Raw genomic sequence first — 11,325 nt, forward strand, 5'->3', positions numbered from 1 at the left:
CAGTACCCAAGTTCAGTTGGTCCTGTACGACATTATAGACACTCAGGGTGAGAGACAACACCCCTAGCTGCGAGTACACCGTGCCTCCCTGTCCTGTGAACCAGGCCACTGGGGAAGCCAGTTCCCGTGGTCACTTCTGCGTGGTGTGAGGAGCCTTCTGGGTCCTGCACACCCTCACCTGAGAGCCGTCCTCCATCTGTCTCTGGATCTCCCCAGGGCTCCCAGCACCCGTGTTCTCCTTGCAGCTCTGGTTTCAATACCTGTGCTGTTCGAGACCTGGGGCCTCAGCCTGAGTCTCAGAGGAGGTGGAGTTGGCACAGTGTCAGGAAGCTCCAGTCAGGCCAAGGAAGAGGGGCCTCCTCCCTGTTTCTCCCCTCAGCCTCATCTCAGGTACCGGACCGTTAATTAATGTCTCTATTGCATAGATTTAAATCGGATTTACATATATATTTTATGTTTACTTTAAAAGATTTTTCCAGGAAATGCCTTATCTACTACAGGTTTCATTTTAAATGTTTTTAAATAAAATAAAGCACGTAAATAGAAAAGAACCTTGAAGAAGTGAGGGCTCAATGAATTATTATAGAAACTCACCTCAGTCACCACCATCAGGTCACCCCTCCTCTCCTATAAAGCTCACTCATTGTTAATTGAGAAAAACAACTGCAAATTTAGTTTTTCCAGACTCCATAGGTCAGTACCTTTGTAGGAATTTTATCGTGAAGTGTTTTTTATTCCCCTGGAAGGAGGCTGTGGGAACAGTAGTATCGAATATCATGCATATTGACGTGGAGGTCAGTACATTTATACCCATGAGTTAAATGATAGCGTATAAATCAAGGCTCACTGTTTTCCACATAGCTGTCATGCTCTATCTTCTTCATCCACCAATTATTACAAGGATGTTGATGAAATTCTATTTTCCTTTCTCACTAGGTCACATGCTTTGTACTGTCTTTTAGACAAACTAACAATTTTTTTTTTCTTGAAACCCCTGTAATGTATCATAGATCCTGCTATTAGCAAGGGCACATTTGAATGCTCAGGGTGTTCTTTTAATATGCAAGTTTAAAGCATTTTCCCAAGTCTCGACATCTAAGATCATTCGTGGTCATTTTTTTCCTCACTGAGTTCCTTGTTGATAGGCATGTAGATCTTTCCACACCTCATGGCTCAAGCTCTGGAGCATTGATACTAGATCTTGGATCACCCAGGCCAGTGTATCTGCAGGAAAGCCTCCTAGATATGAAATCACTGGGCCCATGGGGGTGTGCATGTTCAGTGCTGACACATGAGGCCCGTGGCACTTCAGAGAGGCGGGTGGCTCTGATGTTCATTCAGGCAGGGCATTTGTCACCACAACAGCTGGGCTCTGCCTGTGCACTTTGCAGAGAGTGGAAGTGCTTTGGTCCTCGAGCATCTCAGGCAGAGTTTCGTCCTGCATCACCTCTCCTTCATTCTTCTGTGCACTTCAGCATCGCCAACCCAATCCCTCACTCCAGCTGTTCCCCACTCCCTCATGCCTGCATTATTGCAACGTCCCCTAACTGACTCCCTGCTTCCACCTGCCTGTCTTTTAGGACCACCAGGCTCTTACCCCATGTGGGACCAGCTTCTGGTTTATAGATCATCCAGACCACGCTATCCCCTTCAAAACCTTCAGTAGCCCCATGTAAAGGGTAGACTCTGCATCAGTGTAGGTACATTTTTATTAATTATTCCAAAACTCTCTGGTAAGGTTCCCAAAGTGTTTGTGTTTACTTGTCAAACAGCTCATGGTGGTAGAGGCAGGAGTCCATCTTACGTGCTTATTTTACTTGGCTGTGGAACAAAGGCACCATTTCTTGTATCCCATAGTCTGGAGGGCTACCTCTGCTACTGAATAATTTTAAAATTAGTATATGCACGTGAAAGTTTCAAATATGTTTGCAATTTCCTCACTATTTTTCCCGAGAAGAAATGGGATCTCGGCCCCTCATTTAACCAGAGGTGCCCCGAGTATTCCTTTTCAACGACAGATGCCTTAGAAACAACACTGTGTGACATTTAAGGCTATGTTTGACATGACCATGAGCCTCTGCTTGGACAGTCGGGTCACTGCCCTGTGGAGCTCTCAGCTACCGAGTACTAGATCTGGACAACCTGACACTGCCCTGCTGTGAGAACACCCAGGCCACATTTGCATATCTCATGTGGGTCCCCCAGCCACGTCCAGGTCTATCTGCAGACATGGGACTGAGTCACCTCCAGAGCATCCCAACCCCTGGCTGTCCATTCACTCCAGCAAGTGGGTCTTCTCTTCTAAGACCCAACATCACAGAGCAAAAAAGTGCCGGACCTCTGCCCCTTGTCTCAATACCAACCCCATGACCACCAGCAAAATAATGCCGGTGTTTCATGCCACTAGTTTGAATGGTTAGTTTAAACACGTGTTTTTAATACTAAAAGCAATAAGAATAACACCTCTGTAGAAAATTCAAAAGGTGCTATAGAACATACATGAAAATCTGAGTGTTCTTCTTTCTACTTTCTGTAGCCTTCCTGCTTGGTCTCTGGACTTAATAGCTCCCTTTCTGTATGTCCTTTGAGATTTATTAATTGAACTAGCAGATAGCACTGATACTGTCACATGTCTCTAAGGAATTTCCCTAAGTTTCCTCATTGAATCTCCAGTTACCTTGAACATACAGGGAGAGGATGGCTGGAAGGGAGTCCTCTGCTCCACACTGTTCTCCAACTGGATTCTAAACTCTCCTCAGCACTGCATTTCGAATGTTGTTTCTCCAATCACAGGGATACGTTGTTGTGAATATACTTCTTAATTCTTCATTTTTCCCTCAATTTCATTGTCTACATACACACACACACACACACACACACACACACACACACACACACACACACACAAACATTTTTCTATCAATCTGGGATCATCTCATTCAACTGTGTCATCCTTAGACTAAATGTGACACCGTTTATATATTAATATAGGATTAATACCTCATCAGTAACCTGTTTAATAAAGAAATTATCTGTAAATCTGCAATGATTTACATGATCACATAACATACCTTGAAATGTAGATATTTTCTTTGAATATGGGAAAACTCTCATTTATATCCTAAAATTGCCACTTGCTCCATCTTTTGGAGCCTGGTTCCTTACATTCCTATGGCATGTGTTCACCACGTTATCATAAGAATGGGAGTGATTGGGTTTCTACATATGAACCAAAACACATATTGAATTCTAGAGTTTCGGGTCATCTACAATTTTCATTTACAAAAGCATTGATTATATATTTTCACTCAACCCACTATTAAAAGATAGTGATTCTTTATTCTTATATTTTCAGTGAATAGCCAGTTTTTAATAGACATACTGCCATGAAATGGTTCAATGAATTCACAGAGACTGAGAAATAATTAAGTATACAGATTGAATTATGTAAATTAAGAATATAGATGCAGAGAATAAGAGAATTTATATAACATATGCTTAGAGAGAAATACAAATTTGAAAACTGATTTCTACTAATGTTTTTCCAGTTGTGTGTCTTAGAAATGTCTGGTGACTCAGGAATAGTAGAAATGGGTAGTGATCACACTGTAATAAAAAATAGTACTACATCCAACGTGTTGGATTTGACATGTTCACCCTGAAATTCTCACTATCAGCTATATTTGCATGGGCAAGTCACTTTTACTCAAATATGAGGTTTTCAGAAAGAGAATAATAAGGTGGGGTACGTGGTTATTTTTCAAAAGAAAACATGTTTTCTTCTTTAATTCTCTTAAATTCTACCCTTGCTTATGTAAACACACACGTGTTTACATAGCAGCAGTTGGACCCAGAGTGTGCAGCACAAGTTCACCCTGAAAGTTATGTGACATGACCCGTCACCATGGAAATGTGATGATGCCCTTCTTGTCTTCTGTTGCAAATGTCACTCTGTGAGCTGAGAGGGAGAAGGCGAAAAGTTCTCAGATACTCACTGCTCTAGACCTTGAGATGGGAACTTCATTTGTTCTGGAAGTAGGTTCATATCGACCTTCTGAATGCAGCTCTTTCAAAAGGGCTGGATCAGCTTGACTGAAAACACGTTTGTCATTTTTAAAACCATTGCCACAACTCTCATTTTGACTCCAGTGTTGTGTCTTTATAGATTTGTAGTATTGCCTAATTGATATTTCTGATTCTTCTCTCAAGTGGGCTGTCTTAACTATTTTCGTCAAGTTAGAACAATGGAAGATTTCCTAGTGAACACTTTGTCCTCACTCTCCAGAGAACTGATCCAGAGAAAACATTCCTATACTGCTTCACTTCTTCCTATCCTGGGAGAATAGTTCCATGGATTCACAGAGATTGAGATCCCACCCCAGCAGTAGACATGACAGGAAAGGGGAATCCCGGGTCAAGTCCTCAGAATGTGGATTCCAAAATATGAGCTAAATGTAACTTTTCTGAATCCAGAGATTTGAGAAAGTTAAGAAACTGTGATTTAATGAGGCACATTCATGGCTTGATATGGACAGGATCACTGGGAGTTTGGGTGCTGCCTGGGAGACCGGTGAGATGGGACAGAGCTTTCGAGTAGGTGGAATGAACACTAGGTGACACAGATTAGGAGGGCTTGGTGGTTCTCTTTGAGAGTCCTGGTGTGGGGGTCACAGGCTAAGGAGCGATCCTTCTCAGAGGAGATCGGACTCTGTCCACTGCCCCTGCATAGTGCCAGGATGGAGGAGACAGTAGTAGAGACTGAAATTTGTTGAAGAAGGACTTGGGCGGGGAAGGTGCACACTCAGAGCCAGAGAAGCCAGAGTCCACTGTCAGGCAGGACTTAGCTCAGGCTGCTCAGACAGTTGCTCAGAGTAATGGTCAACAAACAGTGGAGCCTTCAGCTTTAATTCATTGGATCACAAGAGAACCACATCTTCGGGGCGTGGGCATCAACTCCACATCCAGGGTTGGTACTAAAAGGGGAGCTAAGTTTTAGTATGTTGTCATGTGGCACTAGGTCCAGAATGTTCTGAGTTCGCTTGAGAGTCGCCCAGACCACTGGTGGCTCGGGGTGGTACCCTGGTCATGGGGACACTCAGAGTGAGATAACTAACTGACTGTGGGCAGATGCTGGGGGAGGATAGCGACAAGTTGGTTTGTTCCTGGTCCTCTGAGGCACTATGATCGGAGCGAAGTCTCCCATATGGTGGACTCCTAGTGGCTCAGCCTCCTCCTCTAGGCCATCACCTCTCTTCCACAGAAAGCAGTGGTAGACACATTTCAGAAAGACAGTGAAGAGAGCGCTTGCTTCAGGCACCTAGGGACGAAGTCAGGTGTCAGAAGAGTTCTGGACCTCTGTCCTCAGGACACCAAACATGTTATTACACTAAACTCATCTCTCATCACTCTTGTAACTCTGGGCAAGTCACTTAATCACTCTAAATTTCTGTGCTTTTCACGGTAAAGTATGGGTCTCAGCTCCTGCTTTGCCTCTCCCGCTGCAGGGTTGTTGTGGGGATCCCAGGAGACGACAACAGATACTTCTCATGTGATAGAAAACATTGTCCCTATGAGAACACTGAAAAGTAACCTTCCAAACTCCCTTGATGTGGAGTCAGCCAAGTTCCCTCTCTGGGTATAACCACTACCGAACATCTAGCTTGTACTTGCAGTCACACAACGATTAGACACTTACAAAACAATAACTTGGCACCAGTCACTTATTTTTCCCAAGCTTTACCCGTATTCAATCAATTTTATCCTCAACAGGTAGTAGTAATAAGTAGCCATGGTAATATTTGCTCATCACAGAAGAGGCCCTGAGGGGTCTACAGGACTTTCGCATGGAGACAAAGCTTCTAATTGCCATTAGAACCAAGGCGACAGGACAGGTTCCTGTTCTTTGCTGTTTTGAGTATGTCTTAAATAAATGAATTTACTCACCCACAAAATCTGACTGGTGGGTGTTTTACGTGCACACCAAACTGCGATCTTCCTAAGTCCACCTTGGCTTCAGGAGGGTCTTTCTGGGCAGCTGTGAATAAATTATTGCTAATTTCCCTGTGGCCTTCTGCCAGCAAGATGTCTACAGTTCTCTGTATTGTCATGCATTTCCCAGGCTGCTGTAAGGAGAAGGATGATATAAGACAAGAGCATGGGCCTCATGTTCAGCGACGAGAATGAGATAGGGCGGCAGAAGTGTCCACTTCTCAAAAGTAATCATGGTGCATTTATTCAACACAGATAAATATACTGTGGAAACAATGCTGACTAAGTTACTTCAAGAGAAACTCTTCAGTGTCTCATATTTAAGTGACCCATATCTTAAAAAAGGTGAAGCCATGTTTTTCTTTCACGTCATGTGTGTGAATACACTTGTATTCAGTCCATTGGTGGTGTTGTCCCCATGGAGGTCAGGATGCACTGACATCTCACATGTTCAATAGTAAACAAGGTCTCTAGTTCATGTTCACATATTAGCTGATTTTGCAACATTATCTGAATAAATCTCTCCCTGATACAACGACTCAGGTTTGTAAAAATTAATAGACATTATTTAGAACTGGTTTAGATTGACATGAAAATTGACCAGATAATACAGAATATTCCCACCTCCTACTCCACCAGTTCCCCTGTTAAAAACATCTTAGATTTATGAGATATATTTATTACAATGAGTGAAAAATTATCAATGCATTTTTATTAATTAAAAGTCCATACATTCCATTAAAATTCACTCTTTGTGCTGTGACATTCCGAGTTTCACAGTATTATAACATCTCATATTACCAGTAGTGTATCATACACCAATGTTCATAACGGCATTATTCACAATAGGCAGATGAAAAGAACCCCAAATCCTTCAAAGAACGAAGGGATCAAGTGGGATGCGTACACCCAGTGGGATACTATTCAGCCATAAAAGAGAATTAGATTTTAAAATCAGATATAATAATAATTGACCTGATAAAATATTGGGTTTATTGACATTAGGCCTGAACAGAAGGACAATAATTTATGGTTCCGCTGATAGGAGTTTTCTGAAAAAGCCCAAACTAGAAACAGAAAAGTAGCTGGAAAGAAGATCCAGGCAGAGTGATTTATTCCAGGGAAATATGTTGGGACTAGACAGCAGTGAATGTAATCAATGCTACAGACAGATATAGTCACAAATGATTAAAAACAGCATAAATATGATGTAAAATTCATTACAATAAAAGTAAAATAACCAATATTATACATGCTGAAGACACTAGCAGCATGTATGAATGCATGGATGCTGAAATGGTCTTGTAACTTTAGAAGAAATGGGAATTTGACCAGGCTTTAAGAAGGGAAGGAAGGTCTGAACCCTGTCTTTGATATTAGATGGGTTAGATCCCCTTTAGCTCTACTATCAAAAGGCTCTATGTCTCATTCTTGCCTGCTTCTTTCCTTGGCCTTCTTTATCCACGGAAGACAATGTCCCAGCAGCAGCTCAGTCCTTACTGTTTCCCAATGACATTCACATTCTCTAGCCCCATGTGTACCTAAAGCAGAGCTCTCTGAATGGCCTGAACAGTACCACCAAAGACAGAAGTGACTCTGTGTCCCCCTACCTTCCTCTGACAGCATGGTGCAAGATCTTCCTGACAACGTGGTGGAGGATGATCCTGACACCATTGTGGAGGAGCTTCGTGACACATTGGTGGAAGAGCTTCAGGAGACCGTTGTGGAAGTGCTTTCTTTCTTTTTCAATAAAATTACGATCTTAAAATGTGAGCATGTACCTAGTAAATGATAGAGACAATGCACTAGTGGAAAAATGTTCAGTGACAGTCTGTGACCACCTGATATCCGATTGAAGAGGGCATTCAAAAAGGACAGCGTTACTTTCACACTGGAGCGTTGTAAGCAGCGTCATCAGTGGTATCGTTTCTTCCCTGAAAAAAAAAATTGTAATTGCCAATTCAAAGGGACTTGAGACAGCTTCCGTGAAGAGTTCAATCCTTTCCCAAAGGTGTTCTGTAGGTTTTCTCTTGGGGTCATTGACTCAGCAATTTTTCTCAACTGGTTTCCTAAAGTCATCAAGAGAACATAAGGCCTGTGAGAACAGTTTCCACGGGGATATGATCTTCACTGTGTTTTCCATTCTCTTATGACAGGCGGCTGACAGATCTGATGAAAAATGAATATATGGTCACTCACTCACTAGCTGAGGATAAAGCTAGATGCTGATTTGGTTGGAAAGCCCCCCTGGTTCTGCGATCTTGCTGGGGATGAGGACTGGGGTGTAGTGAAGGCAACCAATAGTCTAAGAAAACTCTGGAATGTTTGCAGTCCTTGGAAGTAATAATATGTGGGTGCTGAGGTTTGTGTGTTGAAGTTTTGGGGTAGTGTTTTTCAATGTATGTGCATGGTGTGATTGTGAATGTCCATGTATCAGTTACTGTGTGTCCTTACGAGAGTTTCCTACTCACACGATACAGCACATTTGTCTGCTTTTTTAAAAGAAGCTTCCCTTCACTGCACATTTCCATAATTAACTTTTCCTTCCCCTGGCTGTATCTGCACATTTGCTTAATAGTCCTTCTGCTCATGTGGAGGTGGTGTAGAGATGAATGGGAGAAGCACTAACCTCATTTATGGAAGATCCAAAATTTGAACCCAGTCATGAGTTCCTTGTGTTCATGCTCTGTACCACTGACCTGCCCTCACTACTGGGGAACATGATTATCAGTGACCGAGCAACAAAGTGCCAGCTTCTGTGGCCATGCCTGGAAGTGCTAGTGCCTACACAGCTCCCACACACAGCCCATCTTGAGACGATGTCCTCAGTGTCACATAGCCCAGGCCAGCCACAGGTGCATATAACAGCTGGCCATGGCATAGCCCTTGGTGTGAAAGGCACGTGGAGGGCCCACATGCTTCTGGTCAGCTGAGATTTTGTAAGAGGTGAGAGGTCAATGTCGAGCAACTACTATCAGTGATGGGGTTGCTCCTCAGCCCATTTCAGGGCAGTTAAAAGTCAGGAAGGCAATATCACAATAAACCTTAGAAGCTCACAAATGCTGTAAAAACCTAAGCAGGGACAGTGGCAAGGAAGCACTCAAATTTGTACTGGTGGAGACACAGAAGCCCCTCAGCCTTACTGCACATCTTTTATGCTGCTGGCGTAGAGAGAGTCAGTGTTTCCCCCGGTCTCCCCTGTGCGAGGAACTGTCCTCCTGTCCACGCGCAGTGTGAGTATGGACAGCCAATGACTCTAAGACATGCACAATCTATTGAAAAAATACTGGAAGGAAAATATCACACGGTTCATGGTGACTATTTTAAATCGTGGGATATCGGTATTTTCAACTATTCTGCATTTGATTTTTTTTTTATGAAAAAACAATTAGTGAGTAATTCTAATGAGATACTTTTCCTAGACTTGAGTTCGATCCCCCAATCAGTTTGCTTTCCATCGACAACAAAATCTTACAGAAGAGAGTATAAATCCAATAGTAACATTTGTAAATTCTGCCCGAAGAATTGATTTTGGAAGAAGTAAAGAAGAGGGTGGCAATTTAGTTGAATCTCAAAACCGTAGAAACATCATAAGATTTCTCATAGCTCCATTTTACGGTTTACTCTTTGTTAGATCGACCATTTTCCATGGATTAAGTTCCCCTTAGCTAGAAAGCCAAGGGCTGTATTTCTTCTTTTCTCCTGCTACTGTTTTGTGCCTTCGTTCATCTGTTCAGGAAGGCGGCCTTGCCGAAAGCTCAGTTCCTTCTGATCAACCAGCCACATCCTCACCCTTCAGTCCAAAGACCACATCAGGCAGAGCTCCCTGTACGTCCTGGGCAACATCACCAATGACTGACACTTGCTCTGTGTTTCCCTAGCCACCGCCATCATCGTGGTGAAAGAGCCTTCTGGCGACAGGGCAGGCTGGTAAGGACCCAACTATTCCACATGTAAGCTCACCTTTCTTCCTTTGTGATAAAAATGTCGTTTTATTGTTTACTTATTTATTATTATTTATACCTACAGCACCCGCTCTTCCTAGGTGGTCTCCCATCCATGTACTTACCAGGCCCAACCCTGCTTAGCTTCTGAGATCAGACATCGGGCTTGTTCAGGATGGCATGGCCGTAGACTATGGACCGTGGCTCCACTGGGGCACAAACACAGGACCTTCTGCGTGTAAAGCAGACGTTTTAACCCCTACACTATGGAACCACATCCGATTCATTTTGTTACGGTAAAATTATGACATGAAGATGTGAACATGTATACTCCAGATGGTAGACAATTTACTTGGTGGGTAGATTGTTGAGTGTGATTTCTTTTTTGAGTTTGTCGAGTGATTCCTGATTCAAGAGGGCATTTAAACTGTAGGGTAGGGAGCATTTTTCTCTGTATAGAATTTTTGTCCTTGAAGAAGAGTTGCGCCTTTGCCAATCCAACTACATTCACAGACCTTCCATGAAGAATCAAAACTTTCCCACAGGTGTTCAGTATGTTTTCTCTTGAGGGCATTAACTCAAGTACTGTTTCCCATCTGGAGTCCTAAAGTCATCAAGAGAACAGAAGCCCTGTGCTGAGTATCCAGGATGAAGTGCTTCTAACAGTGTGTTTGTTGTTGTTGTTCTCTAATGGCAGGTGGATGCAGAAGATAAAAATGTATGTATTCAGGAATCACTCACTTGCTGAGGCTAAAACTGGGTAGAGCTTTCCTGCCAGTTTGGTCTGAAAGACCCCTGATTATGAATTTCTGCTGGAAATGAGGGTTGGGGTGAATGAGGGTTGGGGTGAATTGGAAGGAAATGGACATACAGGGAATAAATGTGGCCTATTCTACAGTGCCTGGTTGTGGTCTGTGTGAGAGTGGACAGACAGTGACACAATGACACACACACACACACACACACACACACACACACACACACACACACACACACTGTATAAAAAAAGAATGACAGGGAGGGCATTACCATAGATGATGGCATCAATATCACATAATAGGATTTCACTGCTTACAAATCTTCTGTATTTTATTCATTTCATGAAAAAGGATTAGTGTGAATGAATATAATGGGGTAGTTTGTGAAGTGAATAATGTCTCTAATAAGTTTGCTTTCCATTCAGTAAAAATCCTTAGAGAAATGTTTTGATGAAAGTAGTACTAAGCATGTGTGGATTATGCAGGAAGAAATGATCTTGGAGGAAACCACAAAGACAGTGGCAATTCAGTTGATTTTCAAAACAGGTGGAAGGAGTAAGGCCTCTGTCTTTGAAACATAACATGATTGTCGTGTTAACTCTTTGTTAGATTGAGTACTTCCCACTGAGTGGGTT

General features: G+C 42.7%; 1 pseudogene; it reads right to left on the reverse strand.

Moving 5' to 3' along the window:
- Positions 1-10,008: 10,008 nt before the first annotated feature.
- On the reverse strand, positions 10,009-10,124 carry LOC111735518 (annotated as a pseudogene).
- Between the last annotated feature and the right edge of the window lie 1,201 nt (positions 10,125-11,325).

Source organism: Pteropus vampyrus, unplaced genomic scaffold (assembly GCF_000151845.1).
Source record: "Pteropus vampyrus isolate Shadow unplaced genomic scaffold, Pvam_2.0 Scaffold1000002718, whole genome shotgun sequence".
Taxonomy (NCBI): domain Eukaryota; kingdom Metazoa; phylum Chordata; class Mammalia; order Chiroptera; family Pteropodidae; genus Pteropus; species Pteropus vampyrus.